Raw genomic sequence first — 17,785 nt, 5'->3', positions numbered from 1 at the left:
GAGATTATATTCTCTCTCCCTCACTCATCAACTCCACTCATGATACTAAGGTTTTCAATACTAAGGTATCATATTCTAATACATCATTTTGCTCGAAATACTTAGAAGAATATAAAACTAGAGTATACATAGAATTTAAACAACTCTTCATAGTAGGATGTTGAACTTATACTCTCATGAATTAACCCCTAATAGTCTTAGAATTCATCCCCCCAAGCTAAAGGTAGATCATGAAGAAATTAACAATAGCATGCATAAGGACTTTCTAACCCTCACTAATCAATATAATAAAGATCTAACAAGTACTTATATTAAACATCTAGACTTACTAGTGCACTCCTATACTAAAACCCTAGATAATTTCCCTAATACCATTAGATCAGATCTACATAACTTTGCGAACATCCTTCAAGAACCCCATCATTTTGAGGATGTGTCATCATATGTTGAGCCTGCTAATATTCAAGAAATGATTAATACATTACTACAAGATTTCGGCTCTGAAATCCTAAAAATGTGTGACTATTTTGCTCTAAACCACAACATTGATGATACACTTAAGAGAACAACCACGAAACTTAGAGATAAAACAAGAGAGCAAAATAGATATGAAAACCCTAATATTAGAGATATAGACATTACAATGTATGAAGGGGAAGAAGAAAATGATAACGAAATGTTTTATGACAGTCCCTCGTACATTGCTCCTTAGAAGCCGAGATAAATAACACTAAAAAATTTGTCCCCCATAATATTAACCTAAATAAATATTCTAATCCCACAACCAACCCCAAAAAGAATCTAAACTTTACCCTAAAACCTAACCCAGAACCCAAGTCTAACCCACAAACTAAATTTAATTCCAAAAATACTACTAACCCTTTTCCTAACTCTCACCCTAACCCAAACCACTACTCCAATAATAACTCCAAACAAGCGCAATGTCCTCATCACCAAGCATCTAACCTCCTTTTCACCTACAACACCACAACTAATGAGGTTAAACAAGCATTTAAACCTTATCCCAACTTTGGTGGGCCTCAAGTTCTTTTCCATAACCCACACTTTGCCAATAATGAACCGTGCCATTACCACTCACCACAAGCATTCGCAACCATAGGGCCCAGTCATCTCCCCGTTCATACAAGTCCTCCAGCTCATAACACCGTCCCCGAGCTCCATCCACCATACTATCATCAGCCGCACCTGCTAAACATTTCAAGGCAACAATTTCGACACTTTGTTACGGATCACTCCACAAACTCCAAAACAAATCTCTAAGATAGAGGAGAAGTACAATGAGAAACTCGGAGGCAACGACCTCAAGTTCTCCTTCGTCTGACAAACAACTACAAAGTTACACTCTCTCTCTCTCTCTCACTCTCTCTCACTCATAGTTACAGAGACAACTACCTCGTTCTAACTATATCACAATAATGATACATCACTCCCTCATAAGGTTTGCCATAGTTGTATTTATACCAATACAACTTTCTGGGCTATTTACAGATATAGCCCACAAGGGGCACATTTAGACTATTTACAATTATAGTCTTCCAATTTCGGTTTCGATTCGGCTTGTACTCTTCTTTCCATCCAAAGGGACCTGTTTTCCAAACATTGGTCGATCAAGAGGAAGGAGAGTGGTCGGTGATCTGAGCAGAATCGAGGACGACCCGACTCGAACCACTCTCTAGTCGGCAACCAAGTTAATGTTGCCGACACCCGATCAGGAGAAATCCTCTCCTTAGAGGACTCAATTATCGGAGAAGTCCTCTACAATGCGCAAGACGCACACACATGGTTACTGGACTCCGATGCCCCATTTCACATAACCCCCAACATCAAAGGGTTCTCAAACTATTCGATCGGCGCCAACGACACAGTCCGACTAAGCAATGTGCAGGAATGCAGAATCGCAAGAATTAGCGAAGTACAAATTCAACAGTCAAATGGCAACACAATTGTCCTACACCAAGTCCGGCATGTACCCGCACTGAAAAGAATTCTGGTCTCCATCGACATGTTAGCCGAAGATGGGTACCGAACGACTCTCAGTGAGTCAACGTGGATGATTAGCCGTGGAAACTTGAAAATTGGAAACAGACACAAGTACAACAACTTGTATCCAATGATGGCGATCAATCTAGAAGGGGTTGTGAACGTAGCCAAAAAGATGGACCCGAGCCTATGGCATGGTCAACTAGGGTCTAGATCGGGTGATGGCGGTTGGCTACATCTCGAAACTCCTAGTAAAGATGGAATTTTGTGGGCATTGTTGCTATGGAAAACAGACTCGAAGTCCACAATGTCTCCATTACGAAACAATACGACAACCCGTAGAGCTCGTGCACACAGATATATGTGGGTCAATGCCTGAGAGATCACTAGAAGGCTCCCCGTACTTCATTACATTTGTAGATGATTGTATATGGAAAGTCGGTTGGCGAAGATACAGAGCTCAAGGTCGTTGCCTCCAAGTCTCCCATTGTACTCTTTTCACCTACAGTAATCATTGGAGTCTGTGGGCTCCCGTGGTTGGGTTTTCCACATAAACATCACGTGTCCTCTATAGATATTTCCATTAAGTGTATAAAGCTCGGTTGTGGTTGAGTGTTATTCCTTACAATGTGGTATTACTGCGAACAAGAAAATGGAAGAGTCATTCGGAAGCATGTTCAAGCTCACCAGCTCCAATTACCTAGTGTGGAAGTTGAAGATGAGGGACATGCTCGTGGTCAAAGATCTCTGGCTGCCGGTACATTTCGGGGACAAGAAACCGGACAAGATCGATGCCAGGACATGGAAAGTGATGCACATGAAGACGATGGCATACATACGGTGCTTCATCGACATGAGCCTGTACAAAAACTTCAATGAAGAAAGTAAGGCTCATGTTCTCTAGGAGAAAATCAGCACCATGCTAGAGAGTAAAAACGTCGTAAATCGGGTTTTGGTATTCTGGAAGTTTGTGAGACTCTGGTACCAAGACGGATCTGGAATGGCGGAGCACATGAACGCATTTCAGGGGCTCATAAATCAAACAAATTCACTTGAAGTACCTCTGACCAACGAGGTACTTGCATTACTCCTATTCGATTCCCTCCCGGATAGTTGGGAGATGCTAATTTTCACTTTGGGCAACACCGGGCCGGAAGGAAAGCAATTGTGCCTAGCAAGGGTAAAATCAAGCTTGCTAGATGAAGAAGCTCACCGGAAGGATCGGGAATCCGGAACTCGAAGGCCTTGGTTACGAAAGATGACCATAATCGGGGAAGAGGTTGAAATCAAAGTCCCCAAAATCGGGACAAATCAGGGACGAGATCGAAGTCAAGGGGAAGGTCCACTTGCTTTTATTGCGAAACCTGGGGCACTTCGAGAAGAATTGCTGACACTTCTGGAAATCCAAAGGGGGAGCCAACGGTTTGGAACTAAAGAAGATTTCGGAGAGAAGAGGAACGTCAGCGATCGTGACAAGTGAAGAAGAACTATTGCTCATCACTGAGGAGAATGAGTTAAACCTTGTCGGTGACAAGACAATGTGGGTTGTCAATTCCAGACACCAGACCGGAAATGCTTCTCATCCTACATAGTTGGAGATCACGGTTGTGTCCGGATGGGGAATGAAGGTACATGTCGAATTGTCGGCATAGGAGATGTGTGGTTGACGACATCAACCAGGTGCAAGTTATTGTTGAAGGATGCTTGACACATTCCAGAGGTTCGGTTGAAGTTGATATCAGCCGGTCGGTTAGATGATGAAGGCTACACGGGTAGCATCCGGAACGGAGTCATGAAATTCAGCAAAGGAAGCTTGATCGTGCCTTGAGCCCGAAAGATCAACACCCTATACTTGATGCACGCCCGGATATGCCAGGAAGAAGTGAACATAGCACCTGACACTATCGGTGAACTGTGGCACAAGAGATTGGGCTACATGAGCTAGAAGGGGATGAGAAGACTTGCCGAAGATAACCTCATTCAGAAGGTGAAAGACGTGCATCTTGAGAAGTGCATTGATTTCTTGGCCGACAAGCAAAATTGAAACTCTTTCCGGGCAAACCACCAATGAGAGGGAATGCACCACTGGAGCTGGTGCACACCGATGTCTGTCAAGTGGACATGAAGTCACATGTTAGATCATAGTACTTCGTGACGTTCATAGACGACCACGGTTGGAAATTGTGGGTCTTACCATTGAAGACGAAGGATCAGGTGTTGTCCGTCTTCAAGGAGCTCCACGCGAGAGTGTAAAGGGAAACCGGCCGAAATCTGAAGGTGGTTCGAACAGATAACAGAGAAGAATACCAGGGGCAGTTCAAGGAGTATTGCCGGTCGAAGGGAATCCGGCTCGAATTCATCGTGCCGAAGACACCGGAACTGAACGGGCTGGTTGAACGGATGAACCGGATCATAATGGAGAGAGTCTGAAGCATGCTAGCACATGCAAAGTTGTCCAAGACATTCTGGGTTGAGGCGTTGATGACGGTGACGTACGTGATTAATAGATCATCCTTGGAAGGAGACACACCATAGAGAGTATGGACTGGTAAAGACGTGTCCTACAGGCATCTAAAGGTGTTCGACTGTCTCACTTATGTGCATGTTGCAAAGGAAAAAAGAGGGAAATTGGATCTAAAGTCCCAACCATGCATATACCTTGGATACGGCGATGATGAGTTCGGCTACCGAGTGTGGGACTTGGTCAACAAGAAGGTGTTAAGGAATTGAGACATGTAGAAAATAACGTGCGGAAGCAAGTATGAAGACCAAACAGAAGGAAGGAAACTCAGGTTCAATGGAGAGCTTGAGCTTACACGGTATACGCGGGAGAGACAGAGAGAGTGAGAGAGAGGACACAAAAAATATGATAGAAGTACACAATCTCTATTCACCACTCTCTATACAAATGTGTGTTCAATGAACACTTTTATACAAGTCCTAGAAGGACTGACAGAAGTACTGAAAGTACTTCAATGCTCATTAAGAGCTCCTACACTAACTCCCAAATATATTCCTCACGGAGTATCTTTCCTAACGACTTCCCGGTTTACGCACTCGGCCTAACCGATCCGGTCCTCGGCTTCTTCAGCCGATCCGGCCAATGTTGAGCTTGTCTCTCAACACTCCCCCTCAAGCTCAACTCGAGGCTCTTCGAGATCCTCGGGCTCACAGCTCCGGTTCCTCCTGGCTTCACGCCTCGCTCGCGCTCCTCGACCTGTTCGACTCCGCGCACTTCGACCCTTCCGGTCGGCTTGTCTGCTCATGCGGCCCTTATCAGCTCTTCTGTTGTTGCGGTGTCGACACTTCTTCTGCTGCCTTTTCTTCCGCTTGGGCCTCTGTTGATTCAACGTGTCTGACTCAAACATCCGAACCGACTCGGCTACCTCCGATCGGTTTTCGCTCTCGTCCGAGTTGGTTGTCTCCAACTCGTCTTCGGTCTTCTCGCCCTCGATGGCGTCATCTCCCCCATGCGTGGTTGGCTTCGGCTCTCTCCTTCAGTTGCTCCCCTTCTGTCCTCTTCCGAACTTTTCCGCAGGTCCGCCCTCGGCTTCTTCAGCCGATCCGAAGTCGAACTCATCAACCGAGTCAACACCCGAGTCAACCGACTCGGTGTCGCGGTCTCCGCTCCTTTCCTGCTGCTTTGCTTGGTCGTTCAGGACTGTTCTCCCCCTCAAGTTCGGCACGTCAAGCTGATGCAATCCGAGTGCACCTGAGAATTTCCGCAACTTGTCCAAACCAAGAGGCTTGGTGAAGATGTCGGCAGCCTGCCGATCCGTCGAAACGTACTGAAGTTCGACTTCACCGAAAAGGACACGCTCACGGACGAAATGGTAGTGCACCTCAATGTGCTTGGTCCGTGCGTGGAAGACAGGGTTCTTCGCGAGTTGGATGTTGCTAAGGTTGTCGCAGTAGATCGTCGTTGGATCGGACATCTCCTCTTGCAGGTCCTTAAGTAGCCGCTTCAACCATATGGCTGAAGCGGCTTCGCATGTCGCGACAGCCGCTCCTCGGTACTCAGCTTCGGTGCTCGACAGCGCAACTGTCGGCTGCTTCTTACTGCTCCACGCGATCGCGGCACTCCCGAGGGAGAACGCGTATCCAGACGTGGATCGGCGATCGGCGGTGTTGCCAGCCCAATCAACATCGGTGTAGCCGACTAACTGCGCAACTGCACCAGTCCGATATAGCAGTCCCCGGTCCTTAGTGCCGTTGACATACCGAAGTATGCGTCGCGCACACTGAAGGTGCTCCTCGGTAGGTCGCGCCATGAACTGACTGATCACCCCGACCGGATAACTGAAGTTGGGTCGGGTGATGGTCAAGTATATGAGGCTTCTGACAATTTGTCGGAACCTCGTCGGGTCGCATACCTTTCCTGTATCGGGACAATGCTTGACGGTTCTGTCCAGAGGAGTCGAGACGGATTTACAGTCGGCCATCCCGAATTTGAAGAGCATACCCAGCACGTAATGACTTTGGCTGATCAATATGCCTTCGGGGGTACGGATCACTTCGATCCCGAGGAAGTAATGAAGGTCCCCCAGATCCTTCATGTCGAACGATGCCGCAAGCTGAAGCTTCACGCGGTCGATTTCACCTAGGTCGGCACCGGTGACGACCAAGTCATCAACATACAGTAAAATACTAACCGGTCCGAGTCGACCTTTCTAGATGAACAGGGAAGAGTCCGATTTTGTCGTCATGAAGCCCATCCGACGCAATTGTTGCGTGATCTTCGCGTTCCAGACACACGGGGCTTGCTTCAGTCCGTAAAGGGACTTCTTCAGTCGGCATACTGCCAAGGAGTTGGTTCCGGAGTGAAATCCAGGGGGTTGTACCATGTACACCTGTTCCTCAAGGTCACCTTGTAGGAACGCATTCTTTACATCCATCTGATGTAAGTGCCACCCCTTCGCCGCAACTACTGCGAGCAAAACACGGACGGTCGTCATTTTCGCAACCGGTGCAAACGTCTCATCGTAGTCGATGCCGTGTTTCTGCGCGTAGCCCTTTGCCACTAGCCGAGCCTTGTACCGGTTAACGGAGCCATCGGTGTTGTACTTGACCTTGTACACCCACCTACACCCGATCGGTTTTACCCCTCTTGGTGCGTCAACCAGGTCCCAGGTCTCATTCTCCGCCAATGCGTGCATCTCTTCCTCCATCGCGGCGCGCCAATTCGCGTCTTTAGCTGCTTCTGCATAGCTCTCCGGCTCACGCACTTCCGCTACACGGGTTATGTACGCATAATGATGCGCCATGTACTCGTTGTATCCGAACCGCAAAACAGGATTCTTCTGGCGAGTAGATCGGCGTAACCTCGCATTAGCCGATGTCGAGGCCTTCTCAGTCGACGCAGACTTCACCTTTAAAGACCCGTCACCGGTTCCCTCGGAGTCAGACTCACGTCGGTCTAACTCGTTCCTATCCGTGCCGAAATCCGACACCTTCTTCTTCCCTTTTTCTTTGCGCGTAAGCCGTCTCCTCGGCTTCCTGCACGGGGAATGCACGGCCGAGTCTCCACTACTCGCCGGCTCTTCATCGAACTGGTCGTACCGACTCAGTCGTCCAATCGGTCCACCTAAACGGAGCGAAATCGGACTCTCTTCACGGGTCTCGATTTCGGGCTCATCCGGAGGCATCTCGGCCTCGCTGACCTCATCGTCAGAACTCGGATTGGAGTCGGGGTTCGGAGTCGGGGGCTGGTACTAGGACGCGGACTCGTCAAACACAGCATCGCGGCTAACACGCGCTTGTTTGGTGCGAGGGTTATAGCACTTATAACCCTTCTGCTCGTCCGAGTAACCGACCAAGATGCATTTCTCGGCCTTTGCGTCCAGCTTCCTCCTTTTCTCCTTCGGTAAATGCACATACGCAATGCTACCGAACACCCTCAAGTGTCGCAAGTTTGGCTTCGTTCCGAAATATAGCTTGTGCACCGACACTTTGTCTCCAATCCGGTTCTGGATGTATACCGCGGTCCTTACCACCTCGGCCCAGTAGAACTTGGGCAAGCTCTTCTCCTCCAGCATTGCCCGTGCCGCTTCCACAACTGACCGATTCTTTCTCTCGCCCACGCCGTTCTGCTCCGGCGTGTATCTACAACTGAATTCGCGCCGAATTCCCATTTGTTGTAGATAACCGTTGAATTGACCAGAAAAGTACTCTTTCCCGCCATCCGACCGCAGGCACTTGATCTTTCGTCCCGTTTCCGTTTCCACGAACCCTTTGAGGTCCCGGAAACAGTCGAAGACTTCGCTCTTCCCTTCAATGAGGTAGATCCACGTGTGCCGCGTGTGGTCGTCGATGAAGGAGATGAAGTCTCGGCTCCCGCCAAGACTAACGTTTTGTGCCAGCCCCCACACATCGGAGTGTATAAGGTCGAGCTTGTTCTAGCTCCGGTTTCGCTCGTTGGGGAAAGGAAGTCGGTGTTGCTTCCCGAGCTAGCAGGCTTCACAAATTTGTCCCTTTCGGCCACTAAACTTGGGCAATCCGAACACTACCTGTTTCGATTGCAGATCTTGAAGCCGCTGGTAGTTGACGTAGCCTATCCGCTTGTGCCACAAGTCGATGTCCGACTCGGCTTTTTGTCCCTTCGCGAACATTGCGGTGCCGCCGTCAGTGGAGTCGAGGATGAACATCCTCCCGTCTCTGCGCTTTGCACAATCACACGGCCTTCTTCCTCAATGAAGCACCCGAGGTGTGTAAACCGAACCTCCATCCCTTCCCTTGGTCGACAACCTGTCCGACCGAGACCAAGTTCTTCGTGATTGTCGGAACGTGCAGCACGTTCATGAGTTTCCCTTTCTGCCCGACATGGCTAAGGGGAACTTCTCCGACATTCGCGATCGGATGCGGAGTGTCGTCTCCAGTTGCGACTACTCCAGGTTGTATTGGGTTTTTCAAGGTACGAGAACCACTCCTTATGGCTCGTCATGTGGTTTGACGCGCCGGAGTCTACGTACCAAACCTCGTCCGATCTCGGGGTGGTTCGTTTCATTGAGTTTGCTTTGTGTCTCGTCACGAAGGCAGACCCTTCTCCGGCTCTCCCGGAGTCTTCGGCGTAGTGCGATCGCTGCCGATTTCCCTTGTCGGTATGTCCGGAGCCGTTTCCGGAACCGGTTCTCTCCGAATCGGCGCGCTTCTTCCAACATTCACTTTCCCTGTGGCCTTTCTTGCCACAGTACCAGCACTCCGCAATGGCCTTCCCTTGCCGGTTCTCATCGCTTCGACTCCTCCTGTTTCCGGAGGGTCCAGAGTTGTTGTCGGCATCACTTCGGTGCCTTCTTCCTTGATCTCATCGGCCGCCTCCATTGCGCGCCGACTCGCCTCGTCCTCCACGTCCACGGGGCCTATCTCCCTTCGTGTACAGCATTCTGTTGTCGGTGTGCGTGCTTGTAGACGCACCCGCGTGGTTCTCCTCTACCAGGAGCATTGACTGTAAGTTGAAAAAGGACGGCGTATTCTCCCGGGTACACACAGCCATTCGGAACACTCCGAACTTCAACGCCAAACCTCTGAGACAGATTTGGACCATCTCACTCTCCTCGATGTTCACCTCTATGGAGGCGAGGGAGTTGCAAATATCCTTGATCTTCGAGGTATAGTCCACCACTGACAAGTCGCGTTGTCGTAGGTTGCTCAACTCCTGTCGGAGCTGAAGCTTCCTGGCTGTAGTGCTCGCGGCGAAAATCTTCTTCAGATTTTCCCACGCACTCTTCAGCGTCTTTGCATCCCGAACATAGCTCAATAGTTGTTCGCCCACACACGACGCAAAGCAGTATAATACCCTGCTCGCCGATTGCTCCCACGACGGGAAGTCTCTGTGTGTCGATTCGGGTGCCGCGTCATTAGCTCCTTCGACATAACTCCAGTAGCCGTGCCCGAGTAGGTACTGGTGCATCTTGTAGTACCAAGACGCGTAGTTGGTTCTGTCGAGCTTCTCTATAGGAAGCGAGCTCACCATGCCTCTATCCATCGTTCTTCTTGTTCTTCTTCGTCAAGTTGTGTCGGCTGCAGAGAGGTTCTCAACCCTCGCACTCTGATACCATGTAGAAAGTAGCATGCGGAAGCAAGTATGAAGACCGAACAGAAGGAAGAACACTCAGGTTTAATGGAGAGCTTGAGCTTACGCAGTATACTCGGGAGAGACAGAGACGGTGAGAGAGAGAGAACACAAGAACTATATTCAACAAAAAAAAACAATCTCTATACACCACACTCTATGCATATGTGTGTTCAATGAACAGTTTTATACAAGTCCTAGAAGGACTGACAGAAGTACTGACAGTACTTCAATGCTCATTGTGAGCTCCTACACTAACTCCCAAATATATTCCTCACGGAATATCTTTCTTAACGGCCTCCCGGTTTCCGCACCAATCCGGCCCTACCTACGCACCAGTCTGCGTACCGGTTTACGCACTCGGCCTAACCGATCGGTCCCAACCGATCCGGTCCTCGGCTTCTTCAGCCAATCCGGCCGATGTTGAGCTTGTCTCTCAACAAAATATAACAGAAGTACACAATCTCTATTCACCACTCTCTATACAAATGTGTGTTTAATGAACACTTTTATACAAGTCCTAGAAGGACTGACAGAAGTACTGAAAGTACTTCAATGCTCATTAAGAGCTCCTACACTAACTCCCAAATATATTCCTCATGGAATATCTTTCCTAACGACCTCCCGGTTTACGCACTCGGCCTAACCGATCGGTCCCAACCGATCCGGTCCTTGGCTTCTTCAGCCGATCCGGCCGATGTTGAGCTTGTCTCTCAACAAGACATAGCCTTCATTGAAGACAAGATTATTGCCGACTGGGAGTCAGAGAGGAAGATAGTGCACTCCGGGTCAATCGACAGAGATCGATCAGAAGATGCAAGAATACATACGGTCGGAAACCGGATGTGAGCCGAAGATCATGATGAACCAGTTGGATCCGGAAAAAGAACCGGACTGACCGAAGAAGAAGCAGACAACCGAAACTGGTCAATACCCTGAATCGGATTCGGATGAAGAACAAATGGAGGAATTGGTAGTTGAAGAACAAGGCCAGAAATACCCTCTCAGAGAGAGAAGAGCCCCCCAGAGATTTCCGGATGGAGAGCACGTATTGCTCACCGATTAAGGGGAGCCGAAAAGCTTCGAAGAAGCAAAGAAAGACACCCACAACCGCAAGTGGTTGAGTGTCATGCAGGACGAGATGGATTCCCTACATGAGAACCACATATACGAATTGAATGAATTGCTGAAAGTAAAGAGGGCATTCCGGAACAAGTGGGTGTACAAGCTGAAACCGGGAGATGCCGGAAATCCACCGAGGTACAAAGCTTGGATCGTGGTGAAGTGTTTTCAACTGAAGAAAGGAGTGGATTTCGACGAGATCTTTGCCCTGGTAGTAAAGATGACATCGATCCGGACGATGTTGAGCATAATGGAAAGCATGGACCTCGAGGTAGAGCAACTGGATGTCAAGATGGCATTCCTACATGGCGACCTCGAAGAAGACATCTACATGCAGCAAACAGAAGGATTTGAGAAGGGAAGGAGCATAGGGTGTGTCGGTTGAAGAGAAGAGCTTATACGGTCTGAAGCAAGCTCCCTAGCAATGGTACCGGAAGTTCGACTCCTTCATGACCGACCAAGGGTACCACAAGACGCAAGTTGACCACTGCGTATTCGTGAAGAATTTCAACGGAGGAGACTTCATGATACTCCTGCTATATGTCGACGACATGCTGATCGTCGGACTGGACCGAACCAAAATCGGAAATCTGAAGAAGGCTTTGAAATGGACATTCTCAATTAAAGATTTGGGTCCAGAGAGACAGATACTGGGGATGCATATAATCCAGGACCGGTGTCGTGTTATTCTGCACGCGCAAGAGAAACCAAGGTGGGACCGCAGGGGCCCTGAACCGGGGAATAACCGAATAGGGGGAGCAGCACTACGAAACCACAGCCGAGCCGCGCACACAAATTCACAGAGAACTCACAAACAAGGTCTAACAATGAATAAGGCAAATGTATATATGTATATATGAATATATGACCAAAATTACAACCGGCTAGCCGGTAAGTGCCAACTCACTGACACTAACTCACACACCGCACACGACAACAAGAGATGGAGCCTCTATCGGAAGCACTCGGGCTTTCTACAAAAACAGAGGCAGCCTCCTAACCTGCAGAGAATGAAGAAAAACAGAGGAGAAGAGCTTGGTTTCAGTCTGACAGCACTTCGTCCTCGAAAACGCGATATCCACTCAGCCCATTTTCCTCTCCTTTTATAGCACAAGGAGAGAGAGCCGTTACAGACTGTTACATCACTTTTATTCTCTGTCCTTTCACACAGAGATCCTCTTTGATTCCCTACTTAACGAATTCGTGCTTCCTAGGATAATTACATCGCCGACCTGTACTTAACTATGTAAATACATCAAAACATGTGCCCGTGTGTAAGGGCCGGTTCACACACACTATCACTGATTCCTCCTAGGGAGATTTTTCTCCATGACATCCGCCCCCACCTAACTGCGCATCCTCCAATATGCACCAGAATAGACCTATGCCGGAGAAGACCGACCCGCGATTATCATTCGCTCTCCGGTTCGCCACCTACTCCGAACCAGTCATCGTCGTCATCCATGCCCTCTGGGTCCGGTTCATCCCCGTGCCGCTTCTTGAAGGCCTTGATCCTCTTCCCAGCCACCTGCACAGCTATTTTCGTTCCGTCGAGCTCTGCGAGATGGTAGGTGTTGTTGTCGTTGGCGCTTGTCACCGCGTAAGGCCCGAACCACCTCCTCGCAAACTTTCGCATTGCCTTGTGCTGGTTGTCGAGGCTGTTGTCGTAGACCAGAACTCAATCGCCTTCCTCAATTTTCTTTGGTCGTAGTCGGTGAGTACGGTCGAATCGCCCCTTGTTCGTTGTCCTTCATGCACACAACTTCTCCATTGCTCGTTCTACGTCGTCCGGTCTTCGCTCAAGCTATTGGATTCGCGCCGCTAATAGCTCCTCCCGGCTTATCTCATCTCTCCAATCCACCGCGGCCCAGAACGAGATAGTTCACTCCATCGGCATGATCGGCTTCTACCTATACATCAGCTCTGTCAGCATGAACCCGGTTACTGAACTGTGCGTAGTTTGGTCTGCCCACAATGCGTAGGCTAGGAGTCGTGGCCAATTCCCGACTTGGCCTCCGCAGGCCCATACCAACGCCTTTACGATTGGCCCATGTCCGCGTTCCACCTTCCCGTTTGCCTCCGGATTGTACGCCGTGGTGAGTGAAAGTTTAACCACTAACTATTAAAACAACTCTTCGGCCTCTTGTGCATCCAGTTCTCCACGGTCTGCTACAATCTTCCCTATGCACCCGACCGACATACCACCTCCTCGATTAAGAACCGGCACACGGCCGCGGTCATCTTGTTTGGTAATGCTCAACCCTCCACCTGGTTCGTCAGATCCTCTCGCGCTAGCACCAGGTATCGCATCTGCCCTACCCCCATCGGCATCGTCACCAGATCCACCATCCACTTGAAGTGGACGGTCGGCGGGTAAGTCGGGTGCAGCTCGTCCCGATGTCGGACTATGGAATGCATCTAATAGCTTTTACAAGTCGTTATGAACCGATGCACGTCCTGGTATAGTCTCGGCCACCATTACGTGTCCTTCAGCTTCTCGAACGTGGCCCATGTCCTCCGGTGTCCGGCCCAAGGACTCTTGTGGTATGTCGTCAACAATGCTTCCTGCTCCTCCTTCCTCGCCACCACCCGGAGCGGGACGTTGTCTCACTTGTTCGGGTGCTTCCATATGCTCCCGTCCCGTAGGAAGAATCGGTACGCTTTCTTCCGGATCCAGTAAGCCTCTTCCTTTGTCCATGCCGCGTCCGGCGCCATCGTTCTCTGGAACCCACCGGTCTGGAGCCACTCCCCCTCGTACTCGCTCTTGTCAAACTCGTTAAGCGTCGGGGTGCTCCCTCTTCTCGTCGTCACATAAGTTGTCTTGAAGAAGTCCACGCCGACTTCCTCTTCCTCTGAAACCATGCCGTTTTCGTCTTCAAACCTTGCTCTTGAAAGCATGTCGGCCATGGCGTTGTCTTTCCCGGAGATGTGCCGTATCTTCGGATTCAGGGACTTGATGTACACTATCCACCTGAGCATTGCCAGGTCTGGTGTCGCGCATCTGGAAACCATGCCGAGAATTGGTAATTAGTCTGTCTCTATTATTACCTCTGTCCCGATCATGTAGTCTCTGTCCGCCTTGACCGCGGAAACGATACCCAAGAGTTCGCGTTTAACCTGGGCGTATCCTCGCTGTTGTGCGCTAAGTACTTTCGCACCAAACCGGATGGGGAACCTCGCGTCATTCTTATCCTCCTGGTTGATCACCCATCCGATCCCGGTCGGACTCGTGTCTACGGTTACATAAATTGGAACATTTTTATCGTAGACTGCTTTCCGGAGTGTCGGTGCCACGGCAAGCGCTTCTTTCATTTTCCAGACCAACTCCGCATGCTCCCTGCTCCACTTGAACTTGCGCCCTTTCTTCAACAACCCGTAGAGTGGCTCCGCGATATGGGCGTAATGCGAGATCCAAATGTGGTAGAACGCGCAAGCTCCCAAGAACCTCCGGACTTCTATAACCGACCTCCTGTCTTCCTTCGTTGCGGAGATGGCTTCAACCTTAGCCGGGGATGGTTTCCATCCGTAAAACCCGCACAGGTGTCCAACGACCATGATTTCCGACTATCCGAAAGCCGACTTCTCCCCGAAGAAGGTGAGCCGCATGCCTTCGAGCTTCTGTAGCACCCTCTCGCAGTCTCCAATGTGGTCTGAGACGAATCTTTGACACCCGTCTGGTCCGACCATTTCGTCCTTATCCTCCACTGGACATCCCTTGATCGGAATGTCATCCAAAAAAGGCATGGTGATGTCCGAGATGCAGTCCCTTAGCACCTTATTCATCGCATTCACCATGTGCGCTACCGAGTTTGTCCCTCCTTGCGGAACGGTACACATCCACACTAGGCGGAGAGGAGTCCGCATCATCGTAATATATCTGCTTTCTACAGCTAGTTGGAATTGGTCGTACCCCGAGTACAGATCTTTGACCGAGTAAATTGACATTCCGGAGAAGGCCTCCGCGAACTCATCAATGGTCAGCCTGATCCCTGCGTTCCAAATGGTCACCTTGTTGACCGGCTGTAGGTCCTAAATAAAGCGCAACGTGCCATTCTTCTTAGGCACGGTAAACCACCGATTCGAGTATGGGGCACTCGACGGTTCGAGGATGCCCATCTCCACCTTCTGCTTCAGCAGCTTCATCAACTTCAGGATGTGAGCTCTAGGTATTGGAATCGGTTTGAGATTCCATGGCACATGCGGTACTGTAAAGATAACCATCGGCTCAATGACCATCGGGTCCACACACCCGATCTCTTCCGGCGAGGATGTGAAGGCCTTCCCGTGCCTCCCGAGCATTCCCCGAAACTGTTCCTCCTCCGTCGGCAGTAGAAAGCCACCCCCACCAACCTTGAGCTCCTGTAGCGTTATGTCGGTGAACCGGTGTCCTATGCTGACCGGATCCCGTAGACTTGGGTCCGACGCGACCCCTTTCATCCGTAACCCGCTACCCTCCGGCAAGGGTGCCGCAATTGGCCTCACCTTCTGGTCCACAGTCTTGTACTTCATATGCACATGGGCCATCCGATCCAACTCGACCCTCTCCCCAAAGTCGGCGATGATTTCGTACATCTTTTCTGAATTAACCGAAATCGTCTGGTCTTCGATGAGGCCTTCTTTGAACACCTTCTTTAATTTCCCCAAGGTGTCGTCGAAAGAGACCGCCTCCACGGCTCCACCAATCTCATCGTTGGGGCCTAGGACTCCGCACGCCCTGAGACGTTCCTCTACCTGTTTCTTCTCCCGGCCGCTAATGCCGGTTATCGTATAGCCTCCATTGTCGAAGAACCAAAATTTCCTATCTATAGTATAGGGCTTCCTTCCTATGGTACACGTGTGGGGTGTCTCTAGGGAGTTCAGACTATCGCGGCCCCACACCTTGATAGCCCTCTCTAAAAATCCCCTCGGCTTTCGCCGCCAAGGGTCTCGCGGTTGCGCTCATGGTTCGGTTGCACCGTTAGAAATTGGACGGAGTGTCACCCATCTTGGCTCTTCATGCGTGCGTATGCCGAACCGTTATCCAACACTTTCGTCTCCATATGTGCTGCTGTAATGTACGGTTCTCCGAGTATCACCGGATGCGAGGATGTCTCCTACACGAAGAAGTGTTGGTCAATCTCGACATCACTGATTTCCACCTGTACATTCGGGCAGGCCCCATGTAACTCCTCAGTGGCGCTCGTCGCCGCTCATATTTTCCACCCATGCTTGGTGTTGATCAGCCACTTGCCCTTCTTGTAGAAGTCCATAGACATCAGCTTGATCTCCAAACCGTGGTCTACCAATGCCACCACCGGCTCCTGAACGTCCCCGATCCTAACCGGGGTCTCCGTAGTGGCTCTTGCCCAGTGCAACTTTGAATAGTGGCTTTCCGCCAACTCGTCTTCCAGGGCCATGTCTTCTAGGTGCGTCGTTCACACCTCAACCGCCTTCTCCGGCTCCGACTCCGTCGAAAGCCTTTTTCGCTTCACTAGGTCCACGATGGAGTCATGGAATTCTTTCTTAGCGATCCCAAGCACTTCCCTCAGCGACAGCTCCACCTTGTTGTCGAGGATTCGTTCCTCAAGGACCTTCCGCAGGTCCGTCGTTCTTTCTATCTCTGTGCTCAACCAGTAAACGGCTTTCTTTGCTATATCCGGTGTGCCGGTAGCACTGACGGCATTTTGCTTCGGCCCAAACCGGGTCTTGTACCGCTGCGAGGGTCCGGTCCCTCCGGTGTCACGTTGTTATGCGCGTGCGTGTAGAAGGGGCGGGACCACGGGGGTCTCGGACGAGAGAGAGACGAAGTATGGAAGGTTGAGCCGCACTTCTTCTCGCGATCGTCCAAGACACCAACCAAAGCGTTTCCGGATACGTATAGGGAGCAACCGTATGAGAGAGGGAAAAGGGCGTGCACGCAACCCTTACTAGGCACACGCATCCTATGTACAGAAACCAGAAAGAAAGAACTCCAAAGACACCGACAAAGACACAGATGCCCAAAACTTCACTATATATATATATATATATATATATATGTACAAGAGCAAGATACAACTCTGGCTCCGAGCCGAACTGAGGTAGGCTAGGTCACAACAACAGTTTGCCGCCAAGCCGCCGTCAGGGGGCTCTCGGGCTCGTCGCGTCAAGTGGGAACTTGCACAGGAGGCCGAGCAGAAGTAAGCCCCCACAGAACATCCAAGCTCTTCACCGGGCTAAAACCCTAAACAGACACGAAGAAGGAGACCTCCAAGAACTCTAAAGTAAGAAGAAGAAGAACTAACACACCTTCGACCTAAGTGGTATACCCTCCTAACTCAAAATGGGCAACCCCTTCATAAGTGATCCCCCCCTTCCTTTTATAGCCCAAGGAGGGAGGGACCTTACAATGTGGGATAAAATTTCCCCTCTTATTCCTATACACCATTTCCTAGTATACGTGTGCACATGTTGCACCCCACCGACTTGCCCATTCCACCCCAGTTTCACACTATAGCCGGAAATCTTCACGACACCGACCTTTCCCGTACGCTTGTCTTCTACCAGAACCTCGTAGTTTTGGCAAACGGCTTCCACAAAGCCAGTCTTTTCTTCGACCAGATCGCTCCACTCGGT

General features: G+C 50.1%; 1 pseudogene; it reads right to left on the bottom strand.

Annotated features, from left to right (window-relative positions):
- Positions 1–950: 950 nt before the first annotated feature.
- The window catches only part of LOC147856908 (uncharacterized), a 52,097-nt pseudogene continuing 35,262 nt past the window's right edge, over positions 951–17,785 (bottom strand).

Source organism: Azolla caroliniana, unplaced genomic scaffold, assembly GCF_043228905.1.
Source record: "Azolla caroliniana isolate FFs.n. ecotype wild unplaced genomic scaffold, voAzoCaro1.0.p SCAF_12, whole genome shotgun sequence".
Lineage (NCBI taxonomy): Eukaryota > Viridiplantae > Streptophyta > Polypodiopsida > Salviniales > Salviniaceae > Azolla > Azolla caroliniana.
Note: the sequence above shows the minus strand (reverse complement) of the source record. Positions and strands in the feature narration are given on the sequence as shown.